This window comes from Anomaloglossus baeobatrachus, unplaced genomic scaffold (genome assembly GCF_048569485.1).
Source record: "Anomaloglossus baeobatrachus isolate aAnoBae1 unplaced genomic scaffold, aAnoBae1.hap1 Scaffold_225, whole genome shotgun sequence".
Classification (NCBI taxonomy): domain Eukaryota; kingdom Metazoa; phylum Chordata; class Amphibia; order Anura; family Aromobatidae; genus Anomaloglossus; species Anomaloglossus baeobatrachus.
The window spans coordinates 409,123-421,289 of NW_027441998.1; the positions used below are offsets into that span (position 1 = coordinate 409,123).

Sequence of the window (12,167 nt, forward strand, 5' to 3'; positions counted from 1 at the left end):
GATGAAGAAATGATGGAAACGGTTAACCGCGAGCCAGTGCCCAGGGATGTACCTGTACCCAGCTCCCCTACGCCTCCGCCTGCCCCACATGATAGCAGGGAGGAGGAACTGACTGTTCCCTCTGCCCCACTGCCTGTCACCACTGACACCGGACCCCGAAGGTCCACTCGCCCCAACCTAGGTAGACCCCCACTTAGGTACAGGGAAACTACTCTTTAACAGGGGGGGGGCTTTATGTGTTGAGTGTACCAGTTTGAAAGTTTTAAATGATAAGTAAAGATGATCAACCAAAGAAGTTTACCTGATTGAACCGTGATTAAACCGGCCGTTGCCGGCAACTGTTGTCCCCGTAGGGACTGTGCAACCATTGCGTAAGGAACTGCTTACGGACAAGCCCGAGAACTTGCAGGGCAACCACAAACTTAGTGCAATGTAAATAAAAATGTTTGTTGGCTTGACACCGTTACCGCCTCCGGAGAGGCTGATTTGGGAGGATGGGCCTGGAGGAAAGGGATGGCCTAGGCCCGCCACTACCGTAACCGGTGGCGATCCTCCGGGGGTTCAGGGGTCCCCTTGGACGTGGGCCCCCTGAAAGAGACAGAACCCGCTCGGGCAACTTGGTGCTGGACTGGGGTCAAGGGGTGCTGCCCGCTTCTTAGGGGCAGCATCAGGGCCAGGTTGTTTGGGTGGGAGAAGAGCGGAAGCTGTACCGTTGTAAAATGTTTATGATGCTTTTACATGTTTTACCGTTTTATTCTTTTTCAGTTGTGAAAATAAAACCGGTGATGGACGGGCAGCCCGCGGACGGTCTGCATTTTACTATAGGGGAATGTGGCGCCCTGGACAAGCCAGGTCGTCACAGGTACTACACCAACACACTCTACACTCCGGCTAGGCACACCGAAGCTAAACACAAATCCTAGTTGCCTTCCTCCAGGGGCTGATGTCCACACCAGGGGGTGGGCCAGGCGGTTGATCCCACCCACCGAGGAGTTCACAGTCCTGGAGGCGGGAAAAGGAGTCAGATTAGAGATCAGTTTTGGAGTTAGAGAAGTGAAGAGGAGAGGAGACTGACCGTGTCCGGGTGTGTGGCCCGGGCACTCAGCAAGGTTGGCAGACGGTGGTGACCTTCTGCAGGAGAGGCTGATTGGAGTGAACCGTACGGACCGGGGATGGGCGGTGGCCCGCCGGTACCAGATCGGGGAGTGAAGAGAAGCCAGCACCATCCGGCAGGGCCTACGGACCCCGACCAGGCTAGGAGTCGCCGTAAAACCGGTCAAATCCGTTAGCGACAGGAACCTCCAGGGTTTCCCAGCAGTCAAGACCCGATTGAAGGCAACAGCTCACACCGTAGAGGGAAGCACAGTCACCGCCAAGGCTACAGTTCCCAGGGCCAGAGCCTGCGGGCAAAAGGGGCTCCCTCAGCATCCATCCAAGCTGGGGAGCGGGTTACCGGTGGGAAGCCCGCTAGATTTTGGGGGAATAAAAGGGGTCCAACACCACATCCCCACAGGTGCACACCCACCCATCAAAGAGAGCTATAAGCCAATACCACCTTCACATTGCCAGTGTACCAAGGACATGTTGAGCAACATGAAGGCGGCTGGGGTTATCCGTGACAGTTGTAGCCTTTGGGCAGCTCTGTTGATCCTGTTAAAAAAGAAGGACGGCACCACTCCCCGTATTGAGGAATCGCTAGCTGCATTGAGAACTGCAAATTATTTTTCTACCCTTGATCTCACTAGTCACTATTGGCAAGTGTCCGTTGCTGAGGCAGACCGGGAGAAGACCGCCTTCGCCACCCCTATGGGTCTCTGCGAGTTCAAAAGCATGCCCTTCGAGCTGTGCAATGCGCCAGGAACCTTCCAGAGGCTGATGGAATGCTGCTTGGGACAAGATTTTAGGGTGTATAAAAAGGGAGATTAGATCCCGTGATCCCAACGTATTGTTACACCTCTATAAATCACTTGTAAGGCTACATCTGGAATATGGGAACCAGTTTTGGGCTCCACATTTTAAAAAGGACATTCAGAAGTTAGAGTCAGTTCAAAGGTGGGCAACTAGACTACTACAAGGAATGGAAGGCCTCCCATATGATGACAAGTTGAAAAAGTTATTAAGTGATTATTGGCTGCAATGGGGCTTTCTGGCTGGTGCCAGCCTCTCTTCTTAGCACACAGGAACCACAATCCCTACACCATGCTTCAATGGATTCTCTCATCCCAGCCCAGTAAAACTACATATTTTACACAGTCATAAGCAGCCAAAAGGGATCTATTCTATTCAATTGCAAATGATCTAGATAAGACTGAGAATAAGATACTGCACGGGACATAGCAGAGTTGGTCAAGTTGAGTGGAGATGAGTTTGCTATTTGGCACAGCTTTTTGCATCAATAAAGCAAGTAAAAGGTGTGAAAGATAAAAAAAAGGGTGAAAGTGTGAAAAGTGAATTGGCCAAATTGAGGTGCATATAAAGTTTTTGCTTTCTTTCAATTCACTAATGGGGCTCATTTGAATCAGGTGAATTGAGTTCTGCTTTTGGAAACTGGGTTAAGAAGGGGTGCACCGGTCCTGGAGGTACTGCAATACCAGGTCAATGCGTGGAGTGGACAGAGCAAGATTTTTTCCATCTCCTTGTTCTAAAAATCCATTTAATATATGGTCCCCAGAGAGGGGACGTATCAGATATTAAACTGATAAGAACAGATTTAATTTTTTTTTTTTCTGTTTATCAGTAGGACTTCAAAATAACAAAGGTGATCGCCTCCCGTTGCCTGGGAACCGTCCAGGCACAAGAGGGCTATGTGTCACCAGAAGGCGCACACACTTCCTCAAGGCCGGCAGACGTGCAATCCCAGGCACCTTCCAGTACCGACCAAGGTAGCGTCCTCCGAAACTACACTTGATCTTAGCCAAAAGGCCGAGAAGCTATAACCCGAATTGGTTACGGCCTTGAGTGGCACCCTGGCCTATACCGGACACATCTTAGGGAGAGGGAGACAAACCCACGCCTACAGAAGACATTTTGTCACCCAAGCCAACCCTTGAAAAGGCTGTTTTGCAGAGCAAAAACAAGAAGAATGGTGCTTTTTGCAGCCGCCGCCCACTGCAATGAATCTGAATAACTCCTCCTTTTGGACACAAGCACCTCCCCTCCCCCTTGCAGTCTTTCCAATTCATGATACAAAAAGACGGACGGACAGGACAGGACAGGACAGGCTGCCTGACTTTCCGTCACTGCCACCCTTTGCCATCCTTGCCCGTAGAAAGCCCTTTCATCATCCCCAAACCCTAATCTTTTCCCTTCCCTTCCCAGATGCGTCTCACTCCCTTTCATTAGGAAGTGAGCGCAGCCTTTTCTCCGTTCTGCACATGCGCGACGTTAAACACAAATGCGCAGGCGTGCGTTCCATTACCCTCACTGCATTCCACTCCCATACAGGAAGTGGGCGCAGCTATTACTACGGTCGCACATAAAAGAACCCACGGCCACCACTGCACATAGCTGACTCCACCACAGGACACCCACTTCTACACCAACGCAGGTAAGACAGGATCGGCACCTCTATGCTCCCGTTACAATCAGGCTCAGTCACCATGTGATAACGCTCTCAACTCTTTAGTTGCAGGCTCCCCTTGCTTCACCTCCACTGGCTGTGCTGCCATTTCCTCTCCCACCTGGAAGGTATACTTTATTCCACTATTTTCCTGTTTCTCTCTTCCCCCTTTTCCCATAACCTACTTTTATCTGCATTTGTGGGGTATCTATATGCTATTTACATCATAGTTTTATTCATTAATATGGAAGGGAAGAGTGCCCATGAGAGTGTTGAACTGCGGAGAGCAAGAGATTAAGCTGCTCCGATTTGCCACCATTGATAAGCTGTTCTCAGTAGATACACATGCTATCCAAACAGCAGCATCCACCATTGCTTCAGCCCACCCATTCAGTGACAGCTCACCAAGTCAGCCAGAGGAGTGGTGTAAGGAATTACACGTAGGCACTGACTCCACACCTTCACATCACAAGAAGGGGGTCTACAGGCTAGTGCAAGAATACGAGCAAGTCTTCAGCAAACATCCGCTAGACTTTTGAAGAATAAAAGGGGTCAAACACTACATCCCCACAAGTGCACACCCACCCATCAAAGAGAGATATAAGCCAAAACTACCTGCACATTACCAGTGTACCAAGGACATGTTGAGCAACATGAAGGAGGCTGGGGTTATCCGTGACAGTTGTAGCCTCTGGGCAGCTCCGTTGGTCCTGTTAAAGAAGAAGGACAGCACCACTCCCCTGTATTGAGGAATAGCTAGCTGCATTGAGAACTGCAAATTATTTTTCTACCCTTGATCTCACTAGTCGCTATTGGCAAGTGTCCGTTGCTGAGGCAGACCGGGAGAAGACCGCCTTTGCCACCCCGATGGGTCTCTGCGAGTTCAAAAGCATGCCCTTCGAGCTGTGCAATTTGCCAGGAACCTTCCAGAGGCTGATGGAATGCTGCTTGGGACACCGAAACTTTGAAACGGTACTGCTATACCTTTATGATGTTATTGTTTATTCTAAAGCAAACAAGATTTTAGGGTGTATAAAAAGGGAGATTAGATCCGGTGATCCCAACGTATTGTTACCCCTCTATAAATGACTTGTAAGGCCACATCTGGAATATGGGGTAAAGTCCTGAGCAGTTTGATAACCATTGGTTTGAGCATGGTAGGGTGTAGTGCGCATCTTCCTGCATCGGTAAAAGCTGCAGAAGTCCTTGAAGATTTCCGCTTCAAAGGCTGTGCCTTGATCTGTGAGGACTCTCTCTGAGTAGCCATGAGGTCTGCATAAGTGTGCTTGGAAGACCTTCGCTGCAGTATGGGCCATTAGATCTTTGACTTGTACCACAACCATAAATCTCGAGTAGTTGTCTACCATCGTAAGTGCATACGTGAGCTCGCCTCGATATTCTGCAACAAAACTCCCTTTTTCGATTTCAGTTTCAGCAAACACTCCTCTTCCTGTAGAAAATATTTATCATTACCTAAGACAGTCATTCTAATGCATGACAATATTAAGGCAATTTAGTTAAAACTTGTTTTAACTCACCTTTAAGGGGATTGATGTATTTCATGGTCAATCCAGGTTTGTCAGTGATGGCACTGACATAATGTATGGCGTCTTTTTCGGGCGTTATCCTTTGCCTTTTCATTGTGAAAATCCAGTTGCCTATATCAAAGCAAATTCTACTACTTGTAAAGTATGCAGAAAATGAAATGTAGAACATATAACATCAACTGCTTAGGAACGCATCATAGGTTAGTACTTAAAAGGATATTGTCATGTTCTAGTCATAATGCAAGCTGGACATTTTTCATGTTACCCTGTAATCGCCGGCCTGTTCTAATGCTCACAAGCCAAGATATAGGCTCAGCTGCTAAGGCTTCCCTCTGCCTTCTGAATGAAACTTGAATATGTCTGGGTCACTGTGTATATAGCAGGTGCTCAGAAAAAATAAGAGTCAATTCAATAGAAATAGCTCTGGCACACTATAGTGATCAATAACGTAAGAAAAGAACTCTTGGAATGCTGAAAATTCTTTATTTGTGCAAAAGGATAATTCATCCAACGTTTCGACCTTGTTTTTAGGTCTTTATCAAGGATAAAGTTATCTAAGATCATAAAGGGTTACAAAACCATATAAACACGTAATTAGTACATAGTACAACATAACAGTACAATATATTGCTACTTGAGAGTACAATGGGTCAAATGACCATGATGCACATACAAAAAATTTTTCCAAAGCCATAGTGAAAACATTTGTACTGAGGAAAGAAAATTTCCACATGACCTATCTGGAGAAACATTCTGGATCAAACAACCAAAAATAGTCAAGCAGGTAAATACACACCTATATGGATAACAGGATGATATGTGTTCAATTGTATAGCGTCATTGCCATTAAGGTACAAATGGAAAACTTGCAATCCTATATAGTGAAGGAAATGAACACATATCATATCAAAGAACACAGGAACATGGGTGTGAGAAAAACCTCAATGTTTATACTTTGTTCTTTATAATGGTGTGAACATGTATATGTCTCAGTACCTTATGCACTTGAGAATTCTAGTGAGTAGATCATGAAAGCCTATTTCAGAACTGGAATCGGTAAATAATTGTAGGTGGAATCTAAATGAAAAGATGGTACAAGTGTTATCATGACACGTGGGCTATAACACAATGGACCGTGTGACAAAGAAGAAAGGAGAGAAAGAAGAGGAAGAAAATGCAACTACCTGTAACATTACGTGATAGTCACTGGTAAGTATCACTTGACAATTCAAGTGAAAAAGGATTCCTTTATTAAAGGGTTCTCAGTCGCCTCAGGATCATGAAATACTAGGGTAAATGATATGAGAATGGGTAAGAAGCACCACTAAAGGAAATATGAGATGCAGGACATATATCTATAAACCCCTGAACTACATGATAGAAATAAAAAGAAGAAAAAAGAAAAAAAAGAAGAAAGAAGAAGAACACATAGAATGCGGAAAGAGAATGGGTACAACTACCTGAGTTACTGCAGGGAGGCCCCTGGTTGGTATTGTGAGGGTTAGTGGAATTCCTTCACTGAAGGGTTCTCAGTTGCCTCAGGTTCGTGAAAAATGCTATAGACAAATAATGCCCGGAGAAAAGGGGTTCATATACAGCGAATAATGGTAATACAAGGTACATGTGTCACATGTAATAGTATATATATATATATTGTACTAAGCTCTACACCAGAAATAGAAAGTAGTCCCTCTGCCTTCTGTCTAGGTGCCCTGAGTTATGTCCTGTAAACTGTCACAGGGACCCAGACACACATGTGTAGTAGGGGAATATCCCTGCTGAGATGCCAGTGCTAGAGCACTCGTTTGCTGTGGAGTTGAACGCTATGTGAGCAGTTCTTACCTTCAATGAGCAGAAGTCTCTTTTTTCAGATTTCAATATCTCTGTGGGTATCTGGCAGAAATATGGAATAGTCTTTATTGCTAAGACCCTGTACACCACTCCCACTAAAGGGGGCTTTACACGCTGCAACATCGCTAATGCGGAGTCGTTGGGGTCACGGAATTTGTGACGCACATCCGGCCGCATTAGCGATGTTGCTGCGTGTGACACCGATGAGCGATTTTGCATCGCTGCAAAAACGTGCAAAATCGCTCATCGGTGACATGGGTCTCCATTCTCGATTATCGTTACTGCAGCAGTAACGATGTAGTTCGTCGCTCCTGCGGCAGCACACATCGCTCCGTGTGACACCGCAGAAACGAGGAACCTCTCCTTACCTGCCTCCCAGCCGCTATGAGGAAGGAAGGAGGTGGGCGGGATGTTCCGGCCACTCATCTCCGCCCCTCCGCTGCTATTGGGCGGTCGCTCAGTGACGTCGCTGTGACGCCGCACGGACCGCCCCCTTAGAAAGGAGGCGGTTCGCCGGTCACAGCGACGTCGCCGGGCAGGTAAGTATGTGTGACGGGTCTGGTCGGTGTTGTGCAGCATGGGCAGCGATTTGCCCGTGTCGCGCAACAGATGGGGGCGGGTATCCACACTAGCGATATCGGGACCGATATCGCAGTGTGTAAAGTAGCCTTTAATAAACTGTGTAAAGGATTTTAAGTAAAAATCCACAATAAACCAGCGCTAGATGGGTTTTTATAATTTTATTAATAGACCACAAATAAAAAATTTTTTGCTATCCTTGTTTCAAGACAGAGTATTTGATAATATACAATACACTGATTATTACTAAAACCAAGGACCACATAAAACAAGGACCACATAAAATAAAAAATGAAAGTAATGAGAATAAAATTCTTTTGTATAACCAATTAACTTCGAGGTGATACAATATTCACATTGATTTAGTTTTACCAGTCTAATGTAATGCCCCGGCCGGTGGCATATATTTTGTTTGGTTAATAATTTAGACTTATACAATGAAAGATGTACTATACCACCCCTGGCTAACTTACAAGTTTTAAGTTGTACAATATAAGTTTGCGACGTTATATTCATATATAGGAAGGCAAACAATATTGGCAATTTAGTGGCACCCACCATACGTAATCTTACAGCACCTAATAAGGGAGGATTATTTGGCCTGAAAGGTTTTTTTCCATGCAATAGCTGTATAGTATGTAAGAATACAAAAAATATTTCACGGAAATCCTTCTTACAGGGGCAGTCAGAAGTCATGATTAGAGAATTTATTACATGTCAATCAAAGGGAGTAGTATATTGCATTCAATGTCCCTGTCAGAAAAAATACATTGGGAGAACTATTAGACCCCTACGGAAAAGGGTGGGTGAGCACATTAGAAGTGTTAAAAATAAATGTACTAAGCACCCCCTATCCAGACATTATGTGTTAAAACATGGAGGGTCCTTTAAAGGATCCCAAGTATGGGGCGTACAAAAAATAACTAAGGATTGGAGAGGTGGCGATTTCATTAAAAAAATGTCACGAGCAGAAAGCCAATGGATTTTTGAATTGAACACCTTGAAACCATATGGACTCAATAATGATATAGAACTGTTTGCTTTTAATTAATTTATATTTTTATAGGTAGAGGAGTAATAGGTACTGATAATAATACGGAGAGAAGGAAAAAAAAAAAAAAAAAAAAAAAAAGCGATTGTCATGGAGATATATGTGTATATATGCATAATATATATTAAAATTGGTATCATATCATAGTATCATAGTATCATAGTTTTTAAGGTTGAAGGGAGACTCTAAGTCCATCTAGTTCAACCCGTAGCCTAACATGTTGATCCAGAGGAAGGCAAAAAAAACCCAATGTGGCAAACAAGTTCCAATGGGGAAAAATTTCCTTCCTGACTCCACATCCGGCAATCAGACTAGTTCCCTGGATCAATACCCTGTCATAAAATCTAATATACATAACTGGTAATATTAAATTTTTCAAGAAAGGCGTCCAGGCTCTGCTTAAATGTTAGTAGTGAATCACTCATTACAACATCATGCGGCAGAGAGTTCCATAGTCTCACTGCTCGTACAGTAAAGAATCCTCGTCTGTGATTATGATTAAACCTTCTTTCCTCAAGACGTAGCGGATGCCCCCGTGTTCCAGTCGCAGGCCTAGGTGTAAAAAGATCTTTGGAAAGGTCTCTGTATTGTCCCCTCATATATTTATACATTGTGATTAGATCCCCCCTAAGCCTTCGTTTTTCCAAACTAAATAACCCCAAGTTTAATAACCTGTCTTGGTATTGCAGCCCACCCATTCCTCTAATAATCTTGGTCGCTCTTCTCTGCACCCTCTCCAGTTCAGCTATATCCTTCTTATATATCGGTGACCAGAATTGTACACAGTATTCTAAGTGCGGTCGCACTAGTGACTTGTACAGAGGTAGAACTATATTTTTTTCATGAACACTTATACCTCTTTTAATACATCCCATTATTTTATTAGCCCTGGCAGCAGCTGCCTGACACTGTCCACTAAAGTGAAGTTTACCATCCACCCATACACCCAAGTCTTTTTCTGTGTCTGTTTTACCCAGTGCTCTACAATTAAGTACATAATTATAAATTTTATTTCCTCTACCCAAGTGCATGACCTTACATTTATCTACATTAAACTTCAATTGCCACTTCTCAGCCCAATCCTCCAATTTACATAAATCTCCCTGTAATATAAAATTATCCTCCTCTGTATTGATTACCCTGCAGAGTTTAGTATCATCTGCAAATATTGAAATTCTACTCCGCATGCCCCCAACAAGGTCATTTATAAATATGTTGAAAAGAAGCGGGCCCAATACTGGTGCTTCACTTGCCCAAGGTTGATGTAGATATAAGGGGCTTTTCATATTATAGCAAATTTATATTACACCTTTATGATGTCCTTTTGTTAAATTTATTGTTGAAAAAAAGCATATGCATATATACACATTGTCTTCCCAGTATATGATGATACAAGCAAGGCTATATATAGGTCTTTTTAGAAAAACCTTTAGAAAAACCTTTGCACATAATTATATTATATGGCTATTATGAACGGTCTTTCACAAATTGATATATGTAGTGGTCATTGAATGTTGGTTGAATTTAAACATTGTTTAATTTTATGCAAATTATAACCAATTAAATATATGCATAAATAGTGCTCTAGGCAACAGCTGAGTTATCCTTGAGGAAGGGGGCCGTTACACGCCCCCGAAACGCGTGTCGGATCAGGACTCTGTTTTTGCCTACCTCACCTGTGCGGTGATAACCTGCCAAGTAATCTCTCCCTCGTGTGGAATCAACCGGCTTCCACTGGACACGGTACGGATTGCCTGCTGGAGAGGTTGAGAGGTTACCGCTGACATTTCCTTTGTCTGCAACCAGGATACATTGGTACCTCCAGCGGTTCTGCATTGCTCGTTTGGAAGCAGATCGGAGCCTTGTGTGGTGCTAACCTGCCAAGCAACTTCCTCCTGTGTGGAATCAGTCAGCTGACACTGGATACGGTCTGGACTGCCCGCTGGAGAGGCTGAGTAGTTACCGCTGATCTTATTGTTGTCCGCAGCCAACATCTTGGTGCTTTCAGTGGCTTCGTACTGCTTGATTTCGAAAGTACATTTGGGAGAATACGGGACCGGCTGGTTTGTGGCCTTGTGAAGTGTTATAAAGGCTCTGTAAAGAGGGATGTCGGTAACCATACATCTCCCCCAGAGCCAGCACTAGTCGCGGCCACTGGCCTCAAAACGTCCGCTCTGGAAGTATAACAGGTCAATCCTGTACATAGCGGTTCCAGCCTAATCAACGGAGAAATCCGGGGTGTTTTTTGCGGTCAAGTTGTTGTGAGGTTTATTCCCCCAGGCCCTGGGGGCGAATATAACGTCGCAAACTTATATTGTACAACTTAAAACTTGTAAGTTAGCCAGGGGTGGTATAGTACATCTTTCATTGTATAAGTCTAAATTATTAACCAAACAAAATATATGCCACCGGCCGGGGCATTACATTAGACTGGTAAAACTAAATCAATGTGAATATTGTATCACCTCGAAGTTAATTGGTTATACAAAAGAATTTTATTCTCATTACTTTCATTTTTTATTTTATGTGGTCCTTGTTTTATGTGGTCCTTGGTTTTAGTAATAATCAGTGTATTGTATATTATCAAATACTCTGTCTTGAAACAAGGATAGCAAAAAATTTTTTATTTGTGGTCTATTAATAAAATTATAAAAACCCATCTAGCGCTGGTTTATTGTGGATTTTTACTTAAAATCCTTTACACAGTTTATTAAAGGCTACTTTACACACTGCGATATCGGTCCCGATATCGCTAGTGTGGATACCCGCCCCCATCTGTTGCGCGACACGGGCAAATCGCTGCCCATGCTGCACAACACCGACCAGACCCGTCACACATACTTACCTGCCCGGCGACGTCGCTGTGACCGGCGAACCGCCTCCTTTCTAAGGGGGCGGTCCGTGCGGCGTCACAGCGACGTCACTGAGCGACCGCCCAATAGCAGCGGAGGGGCGGAGATGAGTGGCCGGAACATCCCGCCCACCTCCTTCCTTCCTCATAGCGGCTGGGAGGCAGGTAAGGAGAGGTTCCTCGTTTCTGCGGTGTCACACGGAGCGATGTGTGCTGCCGCAGGAGCGACGAACTACATCGTTACTGCTGCAGTAACGATAATCGAGAATGGAGACCCATGTCACCGATGAGCGATTTTGCACGTTTTTGCAGCGATGCAAAATCGCTCATCGGTGTCACACGCAGCAACATCGCTAATGCGGCCGGATGTGCGTCACAAATTCCGTGACCCCAACGACTCCGCATTAGCGATGTCGCAGCGTGTAAAGCCCCCTTTAGTGGGAGTGGTGTACAGGGTCTTAGCAGTAAAGAGTATTCCATATTTCTGCCAGATACCCACAGAGATATTGAAATCTGAAAAAAGAGACTTCTGCTCATTGAAGGTAAGAACTGCTCACATAGCGTTCAACTCCACAGCAAACGAGTGCTCTAGCACTGGCATCTCAGCAGGGATATTCCCCTACTACACATGTGTGTCTGGGTCCCTGTGACAGTTTACAGGACATAACTCAGGGCACCTAGACAGAAGGCAGAGGGACTACTTTCTATTTCTGGTGTAGAGCTTAGTAC

The 12,167-nt window shown here is 44.7% G+C and overlaps 1 pseudogene; it reads right to left on the reverse strand.

Annotated features, from left to right (window-relative positions):
* Positions 1-2,557: 2,557 nt before the first annotated feature.
* Positions 2,558-2,763, reverse strand: LOC142261470 (U2 spliceosomal RNA; annotated as a pseudogene).
* Positions 2,764-12,167: the final 9,404 nt, after the last annotated feature.